At 39.0% G+C, this 24,966-nt stretch overlaps 1 protein-coding gene and 1 long non-coding RNA gene across 3 annotated transcripts in view; one reads left to right on the forward strand and one right to left on the reverse strand.

Moving 5' to 3' along the window:
* The window catches only part of LARGE1 (LARGE xylosyl- and glucuronyltransferase 1), a 237,452-nt gene that overhangs the window by 141,644 nt on the left and 70,842 nt on the right, over nt 1–24,966 (reverse strand). The window lies entirely within an intron of this gene.
* LOC140324979 (uncharacterized) lies at nt 2,309–19,134 on the forward strand. Its single transcript, XR_011919610.1, has 3 exons — nt 2,309–2,463; nt 17,794–18,146; nt 18,736–19,134. It is a non-coding gene; the product is annotated as an uncharacterized lncRNA (long non-coding RNA).

A 24,966-nucleotide genomic window follows, 5' to 3' on the forward strand; every position in this document is an offset into this window, starting at 1 on the left:
GCAATAAAATTTTGTATTTTCCATTACTTTTTGTCCCAGTGACAAAGGTCACCAGGAAAAACAGGTGATCCAGGGTGTATCTCCCTAATGGCAACACAGCAATGAAAAACTAAAAATGGTTTTAACTCCCATCAATCATTTGTGGCATTAGATGTACAGTAAGACTTCACAGGAGAATTGTACACGACAAGATTGTGGAATTTGTCTGTTGTGGGGGTACATAAGTGTGAGTCTGGGCTCCTCAGCTGGTTCTCCAAACACAAAGGGTTTTAAATATGAAGTTCCTGTTGGATTGAAGACAGTATTGAAATTATTGATGTATGTTGAACTAACCTTTGTGCAGAAATGCTTAAATTATTTGTTTTACCTTGCTGCAGAAAGTGATCCAAGAAGCCCTTAAATATGGAACTGGCAATTCTATACTCCCTGTAAACCCTCGCAATGGACATAAAACATCTAGGAAAAATAAGTTCATCTCTGAAAAAAAAACTTGGCAGAATATAGAAACTGAAAAAAAAATCCATTAAATGAAGCGCACTAGTCCAGATAGATACCAAGCCCATCATTTTTCCATCCTATTGTATGTGGCTCCCCCACCTCTTAGATTGTAAGCTCTTCTCCTCCAGTCTCCGTCTGTCATTTGCAACCCGTATTTAATGTACAGCACTGCGTAATATGTTGTCACTATGTAAATACTGTTTAATAATAAAAAATATTATTAATAATTAGAAAGTAGTTGGTTCACAGCTCCCTCCCGTGTTCTGAGCCCCCTGCCATATGCCCCTAGCCCATTGCAGCTTCTCCCCAGTGCCTTCAGACTTCTGCTATGCCCAGCAGCCCTAATTAGCTCCACATCTCCCTACACCAGGGGTGTCAAACTCTGGCTTGTGGGCCCCCAAAAGAATTCCTAAAATGAATTGCAGCTGGCCCGATGCTACTGCAATCCGTAGTAATGGCCGGCCAGCTGCAATTCATATTAAGTTGCTGTTCCATAGACGCGAGTACAGTGGCGCTACTACTATTCCTGGCATCACTCGCATCTCCAGACCAAAGGCCTCTCTGCCTATGTGTGGCCCCGCATTGTAGTGGTGGGTACAAATATTCTTCTTGCTTAACGTCCTCTGCTGCTTTACGTTTATCTCCGGTTGCTTATATGATTTTTTCCAAGAAACACTTAGGAATCACATGGTGATACTTTATCATTATTTTAGTGAAGAAGGACTTCCAGCCACTCATAACATTAAGCTCCGCATTTTTTTGACGCAGGGAATTGTAGTAGTGGTGCTATTTCAGTGAAGAGGGAGTTCCAGTTACTCATGAGATTTAGCCCTGCATTGGCCGCATCTGGCATTTCCAGCACCCCCCTCAGCTACACGTAGGAGGTGCCAGGATTCTTTAGTGTTACAGGGGCTTTAAGTTTAGCGCAGGCGGTCAGGATTTTATAAGTATCATCAGTCAGTCAAGACGCACAAGTGCCCCCTCCTCTGTTGACATTCATTAGCGAATAGAGAAGATTAGGATTTTTTAAGATTTAAAAGATTTTTTCTTAAATAAAATTTTTAAACAATTCTTACGCCTCTTTCTCTATTACAGGCTTGTTCCAGATTGAATATTAAGCAAAACCTCTTTGTTTATATATAAAAAATGTTTTATATCTAATGACAAACTTCCTCATTTTTTTCAATAAATGTCAAGTTTGGCCCGCGACTTGGTCTAAGTTTTTAATTTCAGTCCTCTGTGTATTTGAGTTTGACACCCCTGCCCTACAATGACATTGGTGTTCCCTCCATAGCTAACCAGTCATTGCCAGTCCACTCCAGTGTTATAGGGGAAATGTGGTTTTAGGTAACAGGCCTGGGGAAAAAAAGGTGTATAAATCCTATGCAGTTTATAATATTTAGTTCACATGCTAATAGGCAGTTGATGTGTTCCAGCATGAAGGCATCCATGCCATGCTATTTTTTGAGTTATTTATGCTGACCCCAACAAAAACCCTACCTCATCTTTTTTTTAATGAACTACACAAACAACGAGCAAAACAAACTGAGTAATATCTTCTGCTCCCCTGGATAACAGCCACTTGCATCAAGAAATCTTTCCGCTCTATTCATCAGGGCGATTCATTTAACAAATTTCTAGTGTAGTCTTTTCATAATACACAGCGTGGGTTTGGTGCCATGATTTAAGAAAAAAAAGGGAAACAAAACAGAAACCCAGATAGAAAGCAATATAAATGTTAATGAGTAACTGTCTTCGGACCAAGAGGAGCAGCCAAATTTATAGGCTAAATCAACACGAATCAAAATCGGACAGAAGCAGATAGGATTATCCGTTCTGCTAATCAAGGAAGTGTCTGCAATGAATTTTCTTGGGGTTGTAAGGCTGCCAAAGGAGGATTCTAAAAACAAACTTTCTTGCTCAGAATAGAACACACCGGCTTTGGGACTGCAGACATGGTACCAGGTATGTTCACACCTTTGTCTTAGATTATGGCTCAGTGACAATGTCATTCTGTTATTTTTGGGATTCTGGTAACTGTATATTTAGCTTTTTGACTGGAGATCTGATTTTGATTTTTACATCATTTACAATAATGCTCAATTTTTTGTCATTTACCTTGCCTATAAAGGGCTTTTATATTGGTCTTTTCATGCTACTATATAACTAGCCACCAGGCTGTTAGGAGACAATTATCTGGCCTGCGATCCTGTGCTGTTGGCCGCCCCGGGACAACGCACCTTGCTTATTCTCTTCATCAGAGTTGCTTGCAGCAGCATGGAAGATGAGGCAAATAACTGTCAGTCCTGTGGCAGCCTGTGGCATCCCCGGCTTCCCTTTGAATGTGAGAGGTCCCTCTGCATCCCCTGCACTGAGACTGTGCAGCTGAAGGGGATTGTGCTGAGACTAATGAGCAGAGTAGTTCTTGATTTCAGTCCTGCGCTGCTATTAGTTGCTGGGGCTTTATAGCCTCTCTGCTCTCACTGATCTATGCCTGTTGTAGCGTTTAGCTGGGCTAATCTGTGCTGGAGTGAGTTTCGTGTTTATTACTGTTACCAACCTTGCCTGTTGCTGACCTATAGTTTGTAAGCAGCCTGGACCAACATTTTGACAGTGACCCCTACTCTGCTTGTGCTTACTCCCTCTGTACCTCATCTGGTGGACTGATCACCAATGTATGACCTTGGCTTTATACTGTGGATTTGCCTTGTAGAACTTGAACTGCATATTCTGTGGGCCCCTGGTCCTCTGCCAGCCCATCCCCAGACACCATCCCTTGTGCATTCCTAGGGGGGAAGTCCTAGGGGCAACCCTGTGCTGGGAGACGCAACCAGTCTTTTAAGGCTGAGCGGGGGATTGCTAAAGGTGAAGAGTGCGGCATTAGATTGCGGGACTGGGGAGTACTGGTGCTGATCAGGGCCTTAGACATCATCAATCTCCTGCCTTCTCTTGGACTATAAGGTAACTTCACCACTCTGAGTTTATTACCTCCTGTAGGTTCTCCTAAGTACCTTTTCCTCCCACCCCTTCATTTACAAAACTAACACTGACCTTGTGAGCTTCTTTTTTTTATAACTGGAATGTTACAACTCCCTATAAAGAAATCCGCTAGCTGAATAAAAAAAATAGGATTCCATGACCTGAGATTGAATGTACACGCAAATTAAAGGAAGTTTCCATTGTGATTCTTTTAAGTGTTTCATGTATCGCCAAGGTATAGAAACTTTAAAAAATACAATAATGTTCTTTAAATATTTTATCAGTTTTAATTCTTGGCTTAGAGGTTGATTAAATTTAATGCAGACAAATAGTGGACTGGGTACATTCTCTTTTTCTAAAGAACTGCTTTGAATTTGCAGCATTTTTTTCTAATCTACAACTGGGCAGTGCACTTGTGTCTCACCTCATGTGAAGATTCCGGACTTTTATCAGTGGTGAGCAAGTCTCGTCGACACTAAATGAAAGATGTCTGGGGCTATTGTGATAGCCATAAAAGAACATATTTAAAAAGGAATACTTGAAAAGATTCCTTGATAAAGACACTGTGGGGAGCAATCTGGTCTGTTTTATCGATAAAACAAAATTTAAGAACAAAATATCCGTCTGTTCCATGGTATTAGGAAAGTTTAGCGGGGTTCTAAGTTACCACTGCTAGGAATATTTCTTTTTCTTTTTTTCCTAGGGAGTAAATCCTTTGCTTCAGTTTCATAGATAAATCTTTTTTTTGTGTTACACAAGGTGACCTGAATGAATATGATCTCTGTTTCCACAACCTTTCACATAACAATTTTGCATTAAAATAGCACTCTTGGCAGGACACGTACATATTTATGAATTTCTTGACAACCAATAATGAAGATTAAGAAGGACAAAGAGCCGAGATGTTGTTCAATCCAGTCTTATAGGAAATACTGTGGGACAAATGTATATGAAAACCCTAAAAATAAATTTCTCATATTGCATCCTTTTATGCCATTAAACTTAACATTTTATTGTGATTTCTTACATTAGTTCACAAAGTGCAAAAAAGTTCCTTGGGTCCTTCTGGAAATCCAGTCTCTATGTCTTGTGCACTCTGCAGTCTTATCTTAATTAGTTTTACCTTCTTGACCTCATCTAAGATTTAAAATATTTGCCATCTAAAAGCAGATGAGTTTGAAGAAATCCATTCTAGATTTGCTGGATCACGCAGGTCCTCCCATGATTGTCTATCTTCTCCAGTGTTGGAGAGCTTTAATAAATTAGGCCCGAGGAGGAGGCAGGAAGAATATTACTGGCAAGCTCACCAGGTAAAAAAGAAAAAGAACATGGGCAGCCACCACATCTCGTACAAGGACTGGTACTGTATTGCTTTTTTATTATGAGGATTACATATACTCTCATTTACAAACATTTTAAACACACCAGTATTCTCTCCAGAAATTATTTTAAACTGGGTAGGAAGAAGCTGTACATGGGTGGCAGCCCCTGTATTGTGACCCAACTTTCAGTAACCACCCAAAAACAGCGATTTAATTACTTAATAAAAGTGCCGATGCCCGGCTAAAAGGGGCTGTAGAGAGCACTGCACCCAAAATTATGTATTTACATTAAATAAAAAAAAGAGGTGACTGGATGTTTAAAGCAAGAACAAGTTCACTTTACACCTTCTATAATAAATCAACCTTTAAAAGAAGATACTAATAATGGTCATTTAATGTGGATCCATGTGGGTATCCTCCATGTTTTTAGCTTGCTTTACACTACAGCCTCCAATTCCACTTTTGACAGCCACCTTCTGCAGAAACACAGGCAATAAGATGAGCGCCTCTCACAGCCGTACCAACGCCGTCCCTAGATACAGCTCGAAGATTACGACTCGCTACAAAAGGACTTAAGCAAACGCAGAATTTTTAACACATGATGAAATATTTATGTCGGGAGATGAAGGAGAAAAACACTACTAAATATAACACTGGCTGAATGTAGGGAGATGAGGCGTGTGTGCTGGAACAAGGTGGAGGGAGTGCGACAGAGACCTCTGCTATTTAAAGGTTGAGCTTATTTTTATTTAGTTATGCAGCCTGGCAATTGGCAGCTGATTTTCTGTCTGACTATATTTTACAGCAGAAGATCAGAATTGTGTGTATGGGAAGATGTGGTCCTGAAGTAGTATTGCAAGGAGCAAGCTTAATGTTTCAATCAAAGAGGCCCCGGTCAAGCTGGTGACCACTTGTTTCAAGTTGATTTAGCACTCATTCTACCCCACTTTTAAAGGATCTCTTCACCCCTCAGGAAATCAATTACTATACCTAACCTGTTAAAGCCAGGCAGCTAAAACTGGAATTAATGTGCTATGTATTATATTAAATCAGAGCTCTAGTTCCTGCAATGCATTAAAAATAATACCTATGCCCAATATAACAACATAAAGCAACTTTTGCTGCAATGTTCAGGCCAAAAGAGGTAGTGCTTTTGGTTCTGTCATCCAACCTGCTTTTGTGAGCAGGTTGGATGACAGAACAAAAAAAAAACTTAACTAAGCCAAATTCAGCATCTATAATGAAACGTGTTATAACAGTGCTATGATTGTTGAATAACTTAGGACTGAAAAGAAACAAAGGCCTTCGGTTTGTTCTTTGACTTTGTTACAGTATAAGACAGAGTTTCAGTACGAGAACATCTAATCCTTGAAGCAATTACCACTTTGTCAATATGTTAAACGTGACCTGGACTTCCATCAATGGTTTAAAGAACTGAAGTGGAAGTTCCAAGTTAGTAGAGGTGGGAGATTGCTGGATCTTGGATTAAAGCAATTATTACTGGGTGTTTAAAGTTAACCCTAATTGTTAAATGAATATTTGCCTTTAGATGCTTTATAAAGGTGCATAATGATTTTTTTATTTTTTTTGGGACAAAGAGCGCTGTCAGGATTGGGATCCAAACCCAGGGCTGTTTGTGTGACTGGCAGTAGCTGTACCCACTAATCTACCTGAAGTGCTGGATAGCTCTCCGATGGTTTTCATATTTACCCTTTCCTGATACCCAGAGCTGTGATCAACCTTAACTTCCTGCTCCACTCTCTGACTTCCTTTTCAAGCCCTGCCTTGGATTTCCTGTGTGCCACAGTATTGTGCTCCCTACCAGTGTCCCATTTTTTTGCTATTGTTGCTACATTGCTCTCTTACCCACCAGCTTGTGTACCAACCTTTGGCTATCAGATTACTGACGACGAATAACAGACTGCCTCTTGCCGACCTGATGTACCTGAATACTGACATTGGCTTTTTTACTGAATATGCTCCTGTCTGGCCCCTGCATCATTACAGCTGCCTGTGTCCTTAACCCTGCGTATTTATTATTGTGAACCTGCTAGTTGCTATGGTCATTGGACTCCGGACTTGTTCCCTGATCATGACAACTGCACACTGAGGACCTGCCATATTAACCCCCCAGGAGACACACGACATGCCAACCTCAAGAGTAGCCATATTTTTTACCAGCAATAGTAATAAAGCATATACAGGAAGTCCCCGAGTTAAGGACATCCTACATACTGACGACTCCTAGATATTAACGGGAGTTCTCTGCTTGCTCATGTGCAGGACGGAGGCTGGATGGGGGGAAGGGGGCGGTTCACATGCCTTGCAGAAAAAAATCTTTTGGTAAACACAGCTGAGGTTGTGGGTGTTTTTAAGGGCTGAGCTGTTCTACAACCTCTTGTAAATCTTTAATGATCAAACTCTGCAGTTGTTTCTTTTTGCATATCGTAGCACAGCTTGCTCCAGAAGTTATTGAATGTCTAGGCTCCATAAAGTATTTTTTTTGTTTTGCTTTGTTTGTGATTAGCTCACAGGGAGCATTTTATACAGTAATTGACACCACGCTGCCTAATAATATGTTGAGACAAACATCTGTCCTAATTGCATTCATTATAATAATGTACCTGTTCCGACTTACATACAAATTCAACTTAAGAACAAACCTACAGTCCCTATCTCGTATGTAACCCAGGGACTACCTGTATAGCACTTTCATGTGTAGAAACTAAACAGGTCAGCATTTTTAAAGCATGTAAATAATACAATTGTACAAAATAATGGGTTATGGGTTTCAAGCTTTAAAGGTTTTTTTGTAAATGTCAGCAATGTGAGGTTGTGTTCACAATGATATTACAGCTGGTGGTTTTTTAAGCTTCTAAGCAGCAAGCCAAACACACGAAAAGATGTCTGTTTTCTAAATAATATATTGGGACAGTTCATACTGGCCTTCACTGGTCACCTAAGCCACTTTTTCTGCTTTTGGCCCACATTAACTTGCACTGTACAGGACCTAGAAAGCGTATCTTCATATGTTCATGAGGGTTACACCATACTGACCAAGCCACTAAGGCTTACTGAAGACGCAGAATCTTGAAGAAGACCAGTAGAAGATTGAAGGGGCACAGAAGAGAGCATAAAAAACAGAACTGGAGGCAATACCTTTGGCAGGCAATCTGTAACGCTGTGCACATTTGCAAGGCTCCTTGGGGGGGGGGCAAATTGTCTGGTTGTCTGATTCCACTTTAATACACTATATTTTAAAAAAGGCGTTACTGAGAAGCTGGTGGGCGGGGGCTTTTTTTGTATTTTATTTTTTATGTGGCCAGCATTCATTAACCTATATATCTTTACTATTCAACAATTATTCTTTATGAAATAAACAACTTTTTCAGATCTTTATAGTCTGGCGGCTTCTATGCTTTTTGTGAATCCCAAGTATATAGTAGTTAGTGGAGTTTTCCATCATGATGCTATAAAACTCTGTATGTTATAGATTACTCACCCACATAATTTAGGGCACAGAGAAGTGCTACAGTATTGCACAGTGGGAAGTTTTATTTATCCAGAGATTTAGATAGACATTAAGGTGAACTGCAGGATTCAGTTTTATGTGGCACATCTCTGCATGAGATGACGCCGCTGCCGGAGCGGCTGTGCGGCTGTGAGATAGCGGTTTTCAGGCTGGTAACTCGGTAGGGAAAGTTGCTTTAGAATATATCAATGTTTACATCTGTTGTTTACACAAAAGGCTATGTTTTCGTACAGCAAAAATAAATTCTCCACCAGCTCAGAAGGGATCTGATCTCCCTGCAACAGGATCAAAGAGAAGAAACATTGCAAGAACACCGCTACATATGTCATCACCGCATAATACCAAGGAGAGTGATAGCCACTATCTGTATTTTTTATGCTTTTTTTTTTTAGCGCTGGTTGTATTGTTATCTGTATAATATATTCTGGCTCCTTAAATGGAAACAATACTGTATTTTCATTGGGTACGTGTTAGAAGTTAATAAATCGTACTTGATTCTGATGCATGTTTAACATTTTGTGTATGGGTTTTTAAATTCTCCACCTAGTGGTCATTATAGGGGGGGGGGGGCGATTTACCTTCCTGCCTTAATGAAAAACTGTGTTTAGATTTATAAGTCTGCATTACAAAAAATCCAACAGTAAAAAAAAAAAAAAAACTGTACCTCCAAGCATTATAGCCCAATCCTGGTTATATGACGGTTCTAAGAAGGTCTGAAAAAGGTTAAGTATTAAAAAACACAATAAATATAGCAAATCTTTTAAGCAGGAGGGAACGGGGTGGGGGGGTATAAAGAGGAGGCAAGGTGAAAGTCTGACTTTGCCTAGACTAAAATGATCATTCTGCTGAAAGCAAGAGGAAGCATTTTCTAGGTCTTCTCTCCCCTAAAGTGATTACAACATTTTTACTTTTTAGTAAGTCACAAAGTGAAAGGGTGAAATAAGGGCTGATCCATGTCAGAGGCCAAGGCATAGCCAAAAGCACCAGATACATCACAATTTACATGATTGTGTCATCTGTGTCCAGAAACTACATCTTGACTTAGAATCTAAAATAATTATTTGGGTATAGTCTACCTTACCAACACATACTGATATTGGAAGATGTGGCCTGGGTATCTGGACTTGAATGATTCGGGACAGGATTGAATTAAAACAGAACTGTTATCAGCACTTTAAAGGTACCCTCAATTCTCCCTCCTCTCCCCTCGTGATGTGACCCTTTGCACTTTTATCCTGTGCTGCAATCGAGCTATTCCCAGCAGCCAGAAGAAGGGGTCTAAGGTTTTTACTATCACTTAGATACATGGCTCTCATACTCTACAAGCATGCTGTACATTATGGGGTACAGACAACCCTTTTATCGCTGCCATTCGCTGAAATCTGAACAACCCTCTCTGTATATATATAAAGTTATTTCTAAAACTTGCTCCCTACCTTTCTCCCTCTTTGCTAAGCTTATCTCCCAAACAGTTTTCAAGAACCTTTGTTATCAGTTCATGTTTGCCATAAAAAAAAAAATCACAAACCTCAGCTTCTGTGTATTGTAAGCGTTTAGCAGATGTCTGTAAGAATTAAACAGCAGAAAAGTAAACTTCAGCAAGGACAGGGATTTTTCAGCTCACAGCATTGCTTCTCACACACTGTGTTCGCACATTGAACAGACTGCATTTGCATGTAAACCACCCTAGGAAATGGCCACACATAAAACCAATACTAAATGACTGGCAAGGATTGAAAGGATTGAATTTTTTTTTCTATGAGTAGAAATTTAAGAGTCACATTTAATATATTTTCTCTATGTATATATATAGAACTCACATGTAATATGGTCTTTATTGTATATATTTGTTCTTCTACAGCTTTGGTCTCTGATTCATCTGAGGAAGCCTGTGTGCGAAACGCGTCCACGACAAGTCCACGAGACAAGTTTTATAATGGTTTACAATGACCCTATGTGGTATGTAAACATGGGCTCACTGGACACCAACTAGTTCAGGAGAATTATGTTAAGTTGAGGATTGCAAATAATAATGTCTTTTTGAAAGTATACCAAACTGCCAAAAAAGCCGTCTTTTTTCCATCTTTTATTTCACATTGATATGTTTAGGCTTGGCAACTAGATTATTACTTTGTGAAATTTTACTCTCTCTTTGGCCATATATCCCATATTTACCCTTTGTTATCAGTTCTCACCTGCCATCAAAGGAAATCACAAAAGAAATACAGCTTCTATATATTGTTTAGCAGAAGTCTGTAAGAAATAAAAAGCAGAAAAGTAAACTTTAGCAAAGCCAGGGGATTTTCAGCTCACAGCATTGCCTCTCACACACTGTATCAGTACATAAGCATTCTTGGACAGACTGTATTTGCATGTAGACCACCCTAGGAAATGGCCACACATAAAACCAATACTAAATGACTGGCAAGGATTGAACGCAAATAGCTGAAAAGGGCAGTATAGACAGGAACAAATGTAATGGATGATTGGATAACCACTTCTGGTTCTAATGCTTGTTGTTTGAAAGTCACAGTGTGCAAGGAAATGGAATGAATGGGTTTCAACACCGGTGAGGTCTGCATGAAGTGCACATAAAGAAATGTAGGGCTGCTATAATTCCGCATGGAAATTGTTTTATCCCTTACCTGGTTTTGGCAACTAACAACCATTATAGCTTAGTGCATTGAGCCGTAAAAACTGTAAAATAAGTTTTAGATGCTGGAAATCACCCCAGTATTTCACAAAAAAGCAAAGTGCCACCGAGGAGCCAGTGTCTGCCCCATAGCTGCTCAGATCTACCATGTCTTGGTGTTTCCTGTGGCTTGGAGGGTGCAGGCATGGTGCTTTTTGTAATTATTCCAAATTTCAAAGCAAAGTTTGATTAACTATGCAAATGAATTGCAAAACTAGCCTTTACAAACAGCGTGACGCTGGCCTTAAGAATAAAGTAGGAGCGTTCGCTGAGAACAGGCTCCAGAATTCCCCCTCCTCTTTAATTACGTCTACGCACACAGAAGCTCGAATATGCTCTGCAAAATCTTCCAATAAAAGACCATTCCTTTGCGCCTTGGGCCCATGCCTATTATAATTAGCATTATGTAACAGAGTCCCTTGGGTTACCCAGCCGAAGAAAGCGCTTTAATGCCAATTAGAGGAATTCTTGAACTCCTGTTTTTTTTTCCTGTTTCATTTTAACCCATAATGTGAGATATGGGTTGCATAGAAATGTGTTTACCGGAATAGGAATGCGGTGACACATTCAGCAAATTTTCAAATATATCCTCTTACTTCTGCTTTTTGTTCATCTGTGTATTAAAAGTAGCCTTAGATTCAGGCCAATGCAAACTTACCTTTATTTATAAGCGGCCTCTCTGCAGTCTGCACTGTACAATTTGTGTATAAACACACCGAGCCAAGGAATTAGAAGGACCTCGATGAGCCATTTTGGCATTTTGTTTTCATAACTGCCAGTCACATGGGATAGAGTGGTCAGGGTTTAACAGGGCTTTTTTATCAACAGTTTGATATCTTTACTTATGCAATTATATATGTTAAGTAAAAAATCATCACTTACAGAATGTCTCCTAAAAGTGACGCTATTGAATTATTTATGTATGTCTGCCTTCATCTGCAGCTCCATTGCTCTCTACAATGTTGCAGTGCAGACTGCAGACAAGCTTAAATGTTAACAAAGCAATTTGCAATATATATCCCAGTAATGAGAGCTTCCATCCTCTAGAGATAATGATAGGTATGCTTTTAGGCTAACTACATGATTTACAATCATATTGCAATGTTTGCAACGCTTAGGATGATTTACCACAATTTTAAACTGTGTTGGGGAAAAAAACAAGGAAATAAATATATGTTATAGGGCCAGCCATGGCAGCCACCACATCTTTCTATAAAGCTTCCCTTTAAATCCAGTCTCTTTGCAAAACCAAAAAGGAAAATGTAAGCTATAATCTGATTGGTTGCTATATGTAATACAAAAACACTTTGCAATGTTTCCCTGGAACCTGAAGTGGAGAAATCCTTTATTTTTTGCTTTTGTCAAAAACTGTCCTTTGGGCACTTTGATGCACAAGGCCAATGTTAGCTGGCAGGGCTGCGAGTCTGTCCTATACAACCAAACACAATGATATCTCCCCTGCCCTTCTATCAAACAAAGCTGTCCTTGACACATATTCTAATCCGCTGAATTTCATTATGTTAGATGCACATGTTAACACAAGGAGATCCTTATGTTAGGACATTTTTTTCCGTTTCATTCTGAAAACTCAATTGCCACGAGCCCTGAATTCAGAAAACATAACCTCTTGTTTGTTTTACCTGTGCTGGTGTGGCTACTGAAATCCAAAACAGTAGAACAGGAGCAGGTCATATATCTTTTTACAAGGAAGGATCCCTATCTCCCATCGGCCACTGAACTTACCAGGGTGTTTCTAGATCTCAGACCTGCTGATAAATGAATTAAAGGATTATAGACAAATTAACTGAAACATATTGAAGCTCTTACATCTGGAAATATTAACCCCAGGTGATGAAGGTAAAGCTAAACTCCAGCTGGACAAAAACACCAGTGAAAGAAGATTTGTATTATTTGTGTGTTCAATCACCAGTTATGTTATTGTCCTTCCTAATTCCCAATTTCAAGGCACCAAAGTGATTTGGGCCATTGCTTTAGGACACAATAATAATGCCTAGGTAGGAAGAGGGATCTGCAACTAGCAAATTAAAAATCAAACACCAAAAAACATTTCAGCATATGTGTACAGTTATCATCTATGCTAGTTTAATAAATGATCACCACAGGCTTATAATTTTCTGTGCTATCTTTCAAGCATTTCACTTTGCATCTTTTCAGGAATAGTAATTTTACCCTGAGAGCAGCAGAATGCAAAGAGCTTCCATGCAGTCCATTATCCCCTATAAATATGACTTTAATAAACCGTGTGCAAGATAATAGCACACAGTGTTGTATACAAACAAAAAATGGCTTTCCCTACATTTCAGTCAATCTTGTCTGCTCCCCTCCTCTTCCCAGTAACACAGAGGGATCATTTCTCCATGCATCTAAGTAAGGACAGAGCAGGTCTACTTGGCACGGCGTCTGCTGCAACAGATTAAACCAGACCCCTGCCGACAGCTACCATGGCTTAGCCGGAGAGATGAGAGGAAAATTAAACTTTTCATCCGTCCTGATGAAGATTAATATCTTTTCTCTGACGAGCGGAGAGCGCTTAATCTGTGCTATTAATATGAAGTCGCTGAGGTGTAAGCTGTGTAACATGCTTGTCAACCCAACTCAGTCTTGACTGCATGCTTTGCTGTAAAATCAATCTGCAGAACACAAAGTGCAGGAAGGACCTGCTAAACATGGGTACAGAGGGGCAGGTCAGTCTAAACTGCATGAAAACAAAATCATTTTTGTATCAGCTCAGATCACTCATTGCATTTTAGATATCCAAATAAGCAGCAGTTGAGCTCCAATATGCAACTTCTCACAAAAAAAGAGATACCACCCACATTAGTCCCCTCTTATGCAGACAACTTGCTTTTTTAATCTCAAATCCCATTATTAGAGCACATGGCCAAATGTTGACCTACAAAGTCTACCTACAAAAGTTAGAGACCCCTAATGTATTTCACAAAAAACAATATTGATAGTTCATTTTCCCCACTAGTTCAGACAGCTATTAATTCCCTTGGTGCCCAAATTTCAGCTAATCTTACACTAACAAAGGATCTGCACTTATCACCACTGCTAACTGCAAAGACTTTAAGCAATGGAAACACAATGGCTGAATGTTTTACCTCCTATAGACTTTGCCAGTGTCGTTGCCCTTACCTGTCTACAAATGGTTGAAATCAGCTCAAACTTGTATGGAATACAGACTTTACTAGAATGAATCCTAGGTCTCCTCAAATCCCCACCTGGGTGGTATGACATTTCTTCTGACCTTCTGTATTTGGGCCTATTGACTAGTGCAGACACAAGAAATGAAACAGTGGGTAGCTCTGCAACACAATCCAAATTTTCCACTCCTTGATCCAGGGCCATATTCAACCTTGCCATTAAATATGAAAGGTCCATCAATACCCTCCTTTACCCATCTACAACTTCCCCATCCCAATTTTTCTTCAGAGCTGAATAATACAAAACTTCACATGACTGGATGGCCATTTACCAACCTCCCCATGACCTACTCAGGTTTGACTATGGAGGTGAATGCATATAAAAACACTTCTCATGTAACCTTCCTAAAACACAGTACTTCATTAGACCTTTTTTGAGTCTGGAGGCTAAATGTAATGAGACGGCCATCTTTGTGTCACCTTTTATTTACCAGCTTTTGGCAGACAAATTACGTCCTTCCCTCTCATTCTTTTCTGTCATTTATCCTTTAATGGAAAAAGGGAAAGAGACTCCTTTGGCCTAATTTATTAAAGCTCTCCGAGGCTGGAGAGGATAAACTTTTATCAGTGAAGCTGGGTGATCCAGCAAACCTGGAATTTCGATTTGCTAGCAAATGTTTTGAATCCTGGGCCAGATACATTCCAGGTTTGCTGTAACACCCAGCTTAATTCGGCAGCATATAATTTGGGGGTATTAGTTAGAAGGCAGGGTGTGATACATAGCTGTAGGTTAAGAAGTGTTCTCCTCAGCCCCTTTTAGCTGGGTGCACCACCTGGCAATTATCAGCAACAACCCCGCTGTTTTTCGGGTGGATACTGATGAGTTGGGTCACAATTCAGGGGCTTCCATCTGCCTATAATTTTTTCCTACCCAGTTTAAAATAATTTCTGTGTTGAGCACTTTTTAAGGACATGAAGTCACACTTGACAGAACACATCAAGCATCTAATATGATGGTCCTCATATAAGTGAATACTATTTTACCCAAAAATGAAAACATTTTATATTCAGGCAGAATCCGTCATGACTGTTTAAACAAAGTAAGTGTTTAAGCTCAGGGGCGTTGCAGAGGTGTTTAGGTGAGGTGGTTGAAGGAATGGTGTGCACCGCCTGTTCAATAAATAGAGCTTAATGCCTTTACAAAAATACTGCAACATGTCAAATGTTTCCAATATAAGTTCAGATTTAATGGAGCGCATATAATTGGGTCTATGGGGAATTCAGGCACATTTCCCACTGCAGAAGCTACGAGGTGAAGAAGCTGTGGTGACTGACAATGTGCCCAGGTGCAAAGGGTTTCCTCTCGAGTTACTTCCTTCAGTAGAAAAGGCCAAAACGAGGCCACAGAACTGCTGACCCCATACAGTCTACTATTTTCTTAATGGGCAGCTAAAATGCATTTCTCTAAAGAATATGCACTCATTTAAGTTATTATTGTAATATTTATATTTTAATGTGACCTTAACTTTTGAACCTGTTTTTCCATATTTCGATTATTGTGAGGATTTATAATAGCTCCCATTAGTGGTCATCTGTGTTTTAGGGAAGTGATTAACATTCCTGCTTTGTTACTGCTGATAAGCTCAGTTAACCTTAAGTGGATATAAACCCAATCACTAGTATTTTATTTGAGCTCTAACATGTTTATAAGTGGTGGTCAATCTTTTTAAATCACCTGTTTCCACTACAATAATACCTGGTAATTCTGGTACAAGGGTTCTTGTTCTGAAACTTTCTCCAGTAAAGTGATTATGGTCTCCCATTTTTGCTTCTGTGTTTTTACCGTCACATGCAGAAATGATGAAGACTACAAGCTGCTAAGCTCACATAAATTGTCTACCGGTAGGTATATTCCTCTATCCATCAGAGAGCCAATGCTGAGCAATGAATGTGCAGTGGACACTGACATGGGTGGGTATTGGCAGAAGGGGACAAAAAGGTGCCAGAGATCAGCAGCTTTAGAGTTTAAAAAGGCTCAAAAAGAAAAATGATTTAAAAAAAAAAGTTTTACTGACAGACAAAGTCAGCAAAAAATGTTAACTCTCCCCATTTTAAAATAAATGATTACATTGTGGTCGATTATTCAGTTTTAACCATGCTGTCAGTCAGCGAAGTGAAGTGAATAGGGCAGCAGTCCCCACTGGTGGTCTGGTCTACGAGAAAATTTTGGTGGTCCACAGAAAAATTTAAACATTATTTGCAATTATTATGTTATTAATAAAAAAAAAAAATATTTTTCTAATAAATTCTGAATGACAGTTTTTGCCTTTATATTGCATTAAATTCACAAACTGTATCAGAGACAGTAAAACAAGGGAGGCGCAGCGTGACGTCAGTGTAGTTCTAAGTTGTATGAGGTAATCGTTGCCGAGCCGTACGCTTTAGTATTGTTTCCACGATTACAACAGTCACCCGCTCCGCAAATACCGATTCTCATCCGATTTTTTAATTTTATTTGTTTATTTCTCTCATGCTCTTTTAGGTAAGTATGGCCTTAATGGTGTATTTTCTTTAAATGTTATTTTTAATGGCATCAAACAGTTTGACTTTGGTAACTATCATTGCTTTTTTGGACTTAGATTCGAATTAAATAAACCCATAATGAGTGAAAAAAAGCAACAAATAATTTGAATTTGTTTAGTAATACCAAAGACAATGCAACTAATGATAATAGTAACAATAGTAAAACTTCAATTAACCATGAGCTGATCAATGAATCAGAGTCTCCACAGTTCTTGTCAGGCACCATTAGGAAGATCATTATTTTACAAATGTATTTAACTTTTTAAAAAAAATTCAAAGGGTCCGAAAGGTTGGCGATGGCTGGAATAGGGAACACAGCTACAGACAGTAAATATTTATATATTAGCTGTGTTTCCTTGTGTGCCTAAAGCAGAACTGAACTGTGAAAGTCGTGCCAAGCGGGTAAAAGAAGAGGACTAAATCACTAGTATTTCCAAATTATCTTTTTCCATTACTGACTTATTGTGTCTTTTGCAGTTTCTCTGTGTTGAGACGGCATGGGTTTTATTTTTTAGAGCTGCCCCCTTATGATTGGTAACATTTTGGGACATGAGCAAGCAGGAATTCAGAAAGGGCAGATCCTCAAAATGAATGACGCATAAGCAGGGAGATCCTTGCACTGCAGATTCCCACATCCACCCTTCCTTCCTATAGCAAGGAGAATAGCAAGCAAAGTAGTGACATCTCAAAATCACACCCCAGAACTGGTGAGCCGAGCACTCAGAGACATCAGTGCCTTAGATCTTACACTGCAGATATACAGATATGATGCTCAAAGCATTGGAAAATAACTGATATTTTTCAGATAAAAAGCAAGACAAAAGGGTGCTACTTAGGCACAAATAATATTCAGAATAGTCCCTGTAATCCAGCAAAATATTAAATTATTAGGTTCAGTACCACATTAAACCAAGTTGTTTTTTTTTTTTTTTTTTTTTTTCAGTGCTGAAAAAAAATATTGCCAGCTTTTCCACCATCTTAGAGTTCCACTTAAAAGAGTTATTTCTGTTTATTCCGCAGAGAGATCCGGAGACTGTATTGTATCGTCGTCCTCTCCATGCATTCATTCATTCTGCCTGTGCTATTCCGAGAGACTCTTTCCGTACAGTAGGAAACATCTGCTGGAGCCAATAACAGTCTTGTATGATTGTGTACCAGCTGCAGAGTCACAGCATGAATAAATGTGCGGTGTCAGCCGGTGAAACAGGAAAGTGCCCGCCATGCTTGAGAGGCTGCAGGTACAGAGTGTCAGCGGGGTTGTGCTTGAAAATATCATGCCAATAAAACAAATTCTACTTAAAGTTCAACTGCAGCCAAATGGGAAAAATCATTTATATGAAAGCAAACCTAACAGCTCACATATTTAATTCATGGTAAGTACGGACATGCTAATTACATATAGGTACAACACTTGCTAAATACTTGCAATACTTGCTAAAGTACTTGGCTTCATCTGTTTTTCTCTCCAGAATGTCACCTATCATCTATTTATCAGACTGAGATGTTAGCTCTATAATGACACAATACTGTAAATCCTGGTACATGTGCAGTTCTTGCCTATTTCCAAATGTATAACTACCATCTACCTTACTACAAAGAGTAAAGGCGAATGCTTGCAGCAGACTGATGGCATTATCCTAGCTTAGACAAAGTCAATGAAATGGAGTCTTTTAATGAAAGTGTAGCTGAAAGGTCCACATTAAAAAAGAAATCAGCTTAGAAATAGCAGAAAAGATGCCACTCCTGGCATTTCTGTGTCACTGACACCATTGCAATCCCACACTGCTAACATCTTGTTAGGTGCCAAATTGTAGAGTTTGATTAATTTCAAGGTAGCAAACAACACATTTGCCTATTCCTTCAAGGGTCCCTATTAGACCCCCTGGCCAACATTACTCTGTAATCTCCATAAAAAGTACTACTGATCCATCAGCTGTGACCTTTGTTTCTTTTTTATTTTAGGCCAGGTTCACACCTGCCTATTCAGTGTATGATTTCACATGGCTTCCTGTGGCTGGCATTTCTCCATGCACTCTGCACTTTTGACAGCTGGCGGCAGTGAGCAATGCTGGTCCTGCTACCTACGGCCCCTATTCATCCTCTATGGGGGTTCCAGCAAGGAATCGCTACATGCAGCATCTCTTCAATAGGCAATATTTATTGGTGTGAGCAAGCGGTAAACACACCACAACAATCGTACTGCCAGTGTGAATTATTCCTTAGGCTGTAGATTATTTTGAGCAGAATTCTAACTCGTAATGTTTTATATTTGCGTAAGTATCCTAATAATATTGCTATAGGTGCTAAATTTTGTCACTGTGGGAAATACAGAAACTGTTGGTTCTATGTAAATCAAGAAATGATGACAGCAATATTAATACAGCTAAGTCTACCAGAAAAACTCCTGACCTTTTCTTCTTTCCTTTGTTTACAGAATATTACAAGCTTTACTTTGTGAAAATTCGATATTTTTTATATCAGTCACCAGTGAAGATGGGAAAGAAAGAGAGAGAAAAAAGAAAGACAGCGAGAGAGAAAGAGAGCAAGGCATTGATTTATTAAAGCTCTTCAAGGCTGGAGAAGATACACTTACTTCAGTAAAGCTGGGTGATCCAGCAAACCTGGATAGTTCTAGATCATGGGTCCCCGCAGCGTGTGATACCTGTGTGTATATTTATGTAAAATGCCATCCCCAGGACACTGAGAATTACAAACATCCAGTTCTAGAGATGGGGGATGGATGATGGCATGTACAAGCATCTCTCCAAATCATAGCAGCAAGGGGATACATGGGAAAATCACAATTAATATTCCAGGTTCATGCAATTTCCAACACTTCTAGATGCAAATCTAATAAATGTTTTTCCCTGTGAAAATAAAATGCAGGTATCTACCATGTAACAAGCACTCTAAGATTATCCTGTCTCATAAATACCAGACAGAGGAGTTGATTTACTACAAGAATATAGGTTGTTCACACAACAAAGTGAATTATCCTCTTGCAAGACGTGTCACTTGTAGTAAATCAGATGAAGCTTTGCTGATTTAAACCATCCAATCATGTGCAAAAAAAATGCAGTGAATTTGCACCACTTTCAATATGCTAAATGAAAAAAATCTTTACTTTGGTAGGTGAACAGCCTAAATTCCTTTAGTAAATAAACCCTGCAAATCTTATAATTAAGCATCCTAGTTTTGATTCTGCTGTGTTTGTCATAAACTGACCTGAATAACAGATTAAATTACAAACATTATTATGTTTTGTTTGATGAGAAAGAAATTAGGATTCTTGCACACGCTGTAAAATCCTTTTTAGGAGTCCATTGAGGGACACGGGTCCTGCATTTATGACTCTTGGCACTGTTATCCTTCAATTTTTTTAATCAATGTCCATTCCTCCTATAGATAAATAATTATATAACCCAAAGGCCTTTCTATACCCCCCTCCAATGGATTTAAAAAATTGGACGTTGGGCACTAAAATCCAAATTTTTGGTTGCATACTTTTTCAAATATGAGGCCAGACTGCCATGCCAAGGCACCAATGCAAATTGCAGTCCCTAACACTAACACACTAGTAGAGAGCCCATTATGGGATAATAACAAGAGAGTTATACTTGCTTCATGCCCTGCTGACAACAGTTCCATTTAGTTATTAAGAGGAGATCCGCATTATATTCTTACAAGGGTACTATTCTAACAAACAGAAGGGTTTTCTTTCTTTGTGTTGTGGTTGGAGAAGGTTTCCTTACTTCCCATCTAATAAAAATTCATAAGAACAGTAAGTGAGGGAAAATGTCTAGTAACATTAACCCAACAAGGGAATCTGAGGCTAGGTACACACGTGCAACGATTCTTGTCTGACAATCGGCTCAGGGCTGATATCGGACGAGAATCTTGCATGTGTATAGGGGACGAACGATCGTAATGAAAGTGAAGGGGAGACAGAGTGCAGCGGGGTACTGCTCCGTTGTTCTCTCCCTCCCTATATGTACAGCACTCACTCATGCATCGTGCAGTCGTTAGAAAGGATTGAAAGATCCTTTCCAACAACAAATATTGAACGTGTGTACATAGCCTAACCATTGCCGATTCAGTACAAAACAAAACAAAAAACAAATGGCTTCCATTTTGACTGGAATGTATGCTCAAACCAAAAGGTGAACACAGTTAACTCCCATATATCCTTAATTTAATTGACTGGCACTCTCAGGCAACCGGCACGTGTCCTGGTTAACAAGAAAATCAGAGTTTAAACTTGGTGCACCGTGCCGTCTGTGTGCTGATGCTTTGTGCTTCATTCCCATGCCTCCTCATATGAATATGGAATTTCTTTCTACTGCTGCCGTTATACTGCCCTGTGCTTTTGTGGAACATTCTGATTATACAGCACTGGTATATTTATCTGACTATAAATGGATTTGTAACTGATCATACCCTGCATATTCTATACTGCATTGCTATTGTACTTTAAATGAGTTCCTATTACTTTGCTTTTAATTAGTGTATTTCAATATTATCAAGAAAATACAGGGTTTATGGTATTGTGTGGTGTGGTATGGGGTATTTAGTCAAAATCTGCCAATCCTCATGGGTGCCATAACAGGGAGTTTATTGTATACCCAAAAAATGTCCACTTAATAAAATCATACAATGCTACATTGTGATGTCACATCCTGCTCTGGCTTTAATAGCTAAAAAAATAAAGCTCATTAAAAACCCATGCTTCCTAAATTAATATCTCGCTTGGAGAATTCAGCGCCTTTGAATACGGTACTTAAATATCCATTATAATCTATCTATAGTCATAACATTTTGTTTACATGCCTAATGGCTTAAACAGTAAATTTCGTGTGTAAATTAAGTTTTCCTTTGGCATGTTTTAAAAAATCAAGCTACTTGTACCTATTAAAACCCACATCTAAGTGGAGCTTTAATTGAATGTTTCACTAACCACTTATAAGATGACAGCAGGATGCAAGAAAATGGCACTTATTATAAAAAGGGGGTACTTGTGGGTGTCACCCTACCTTGGCTGTGCTTGCTCAAGGACATGTCAGATTAGAAGCTGATGCCAAAGCATTACTAAAAGATGATAATTAATGCATTTCATTCCTACTCTGACTGATGTATTACTGTAACTCCTAAAAGCAGTAGATAATGTGTGGTTACAAAGTATTCTACACGTAATATTTTAAATATTGCCCACTGAGCAATCCCTTAGCCCCCCCCCCAACAAATCTGGGAGGTACCAAGTCCGACAATGTAGAAGAACATGGGAAAATGCGTTTTTTAAACAGGGGTAAGAATGGTGTTTTTAGGTTATTATTATATTTCCTTTAATTCCTAATGTATGTACAGTGTTTGTGCTTTCACGTGTATGCATTTTAACCTTACATACTATGTACCATACATATTAGTATCAGGAAAATTTTTGGAAGCTGTTTTAGATGCAAAGTGGAGCAAATTCCATATTATTTTTTATTAGTTTTTCCTATTTTTACCATTATTTAATATTCCATTCAAGGCAGAGCTCTTGTCACCTTTTTACGTGTAAAAAATTGTATCCCTTTCAGGAATACTAAAGGAAGCCAGCTGTTTGCAGAATTCATCTCAGCAGTGGCTCATCTCTTATCAGACAGCTCAGTAGGAGTCTTCAATCAAACTGAGGAAACCTCAAAGCAAGTATTCAGTGCTAACCTGTCTCTTTAGATAATCCATGGTGATTTTGGAATCATTTGTCAAGTAATAAATTACTATTTGTTAAATACTGATTAAATTAAAAAAAAACTTTAAAATGAAACAATTTTTCATTTCAAAGAGGTAATCCTGCAGAGGGCACAGGGTTAGAGTTAGAGTCCTAACGGCTCCAATGATGGATATCCAGACTCATCCTCTATAAAAAATTAGGTATTAGAAAAATGTATGTAAACTCAAACAAAGAAATTCTCTTTTCTCATTTTTGACATGTATAGATTTTTTTATGGCTGTCAAACAAGTGCAAAAATATACATGTTTATACATGCCAGCGCTACGTAATATGTTGGCGCTAAATAAATCCTGTTTATTATTAATAATAATAATATTTGTCCTGTCAGAAATTCAGTTACTTGGACTGTAACACACCTTCCACTATGCTCTGTAGACAGGGAGGATTCCTTATGATCTCAGTCCACTAAGAGCACTGTGATGTCAGCCCACAGAAGCTAATTAGTGGAACAGAAGACTAATACATGTTAAAGCTGTAGTCCAAGTAGAACATTGGTATCTTTTTTCCATCAGCTACCCCTATAATTTGGGCCTGAATTAATAAAGCTCTCCAGGGCTTGAGAAGATACCCTTTCATCAGTGAACCTGGGTGATCCAGCAAACTTGGAATGAATCTGGTCCTTTATTAAAAACATGTGCTAACAAATAGCAAATGACTTTAAAGGAAATTATTCCAGGTTTGCTGGATTACCCAGGTTCACTAAAGAAAGTGTATCCTCTCCAGTCTTGGAGAGCTTTAACAAAACAAACCCATTTCCTCTCATTTTCCTTTTGCATCCCCAGGATGTCTCCTGTAAAAGAAAATCTCTCTGTTGAATTCATTTCAGGTTTGCTGGATCACCTAGCTTTACTGATGAAAGTGTATGTTCTTTAGCCTAGGAGAGCTTTAATAAATCAGGAGTTTTTGCGTGAGGTTCAACTTTAAAGCAAAACTAAAGTTCTGCTTTCAAAATTTACAACCGGGTAGGGCTTTATTTGCAGAAAGGTACAAGTGATTCTGAAATAAGCATTATCACCTGCCTGGTCACTCTCTTCTTTAAAAATCATTGCAGTGCATATACAGCTCAGCAGTGTTGGTTGTCAGAAATTCAGGATCTCAGCTTTGCCTGCAGGAAGTTATGTTATCCAGGCCCGGCCAATCAAGATGGCTGGAGATTGGAGTGAGAAGGGGAGGAAAAAAGAAGATGGCTGTTCTCGCAACAGAATGGGAAAAGGTAAGTATAAATAAGGGTTTAGATGCGCTATAATGTCTCTTGATCTACTAGAAATGTTTCTTGCTCCTTATTCACTGCTGTGGGTTGACAACATGGTTTTCCATATAACTTGCAATAAACCTGGTACATCCCCAGACTTGTACAGCTCTGCTGTTCTCCAGGGTCTTCCAGCACTGCAACTCCCAAGCATTTAGAACTACGGTCATGCCTCCATCCCTTCATAGTCATACATAAAACACACGGCCCCAGATTTTTCATGTGAATGGACAGGAAGAGAGGAAAGCAGAGAGAAGACTGAAGTGGTGAGTGCAGGAAAAGCAAGTGGTTTACCTATCTGCCACAGAGCCCAATGGGGACAGATCATCTGATACACCTAAAAGTTATATAGTAGTGGTGAGTATCCAACATCTCTTTTTATTATTATTCAGATTTGTATCACCATTAGCCAAAATGTAGACAGCTTGCTTTTCTAAGCTTCAAATGTCATGTTGTATTAACGTTAAGCATTGTCTCTAAATACTGTATATCCCTTGGTTAAAAATTCTTCCAGTGTTTAAAAAATGTTCTTCATCTTATTACTGCAGGGATTTGGTTGTTGGATATCTACACAATTCAGGGGACTATAAGGTCAGATTCTTATGACCCTAATTATCTTCCCTCCTCTGCTCCTGCTCTGGTCCATGCTTTCATCTCCAAAACCTCTTTGTGATTCCTCTTCCATGTATAAGCCCAGTGCTAGTCCTAGGAAAGAAAGGAAGACGGCAATCGATCTCTTGCAAGCCAAGGGAGACGGAGACAATGAGAAAATGGACTGCAAGTTTCTGATAATAGGATCAAAATGAGAATCAATTTCCTTGCTCAGAAATCTGCAAAAGATTTTTACTAGAAAATGTATGTTGCTTGATGTATGATGGGGAAGTTGATAGGGATACCTTTCAAAGGACTCTGCTATAAAAACTAAGGGCACAATATTTAGGTTGTCCTTTTTAGGGGGCAAATAATTCTGCCTGCAAAATCAAACACGAAGGAGCAGAAAGTTCCTAATGCTTACAGGGAGAAGATCAGGGCAGGAAGGTAAGTGCAATTCTGCTTTTCACACTAGAAATAAGATGTCACCTTTGGTGCCTGTGAAATTCCAATCAGCCCTTACTGCATCCTTTCAGGTCAGAGACTGATCTGTTGCAGGAAAAAGCTGACTGGAAAATGCTTC

Source organism: Pyxicephalus adspersus, chromosome 2 (assembly GCF_032062135.1).
Source record: "Pyxicephalus adspersus chromosome 2, UCB_Pads_2.0, whole genome shotgun sequence".
NCBI lineage: Eukaryota > Metazoa > Chordata > Amphibia > Anura > Pyxicephalidae > Pyxicephalus > Pyxicephalus adspersus.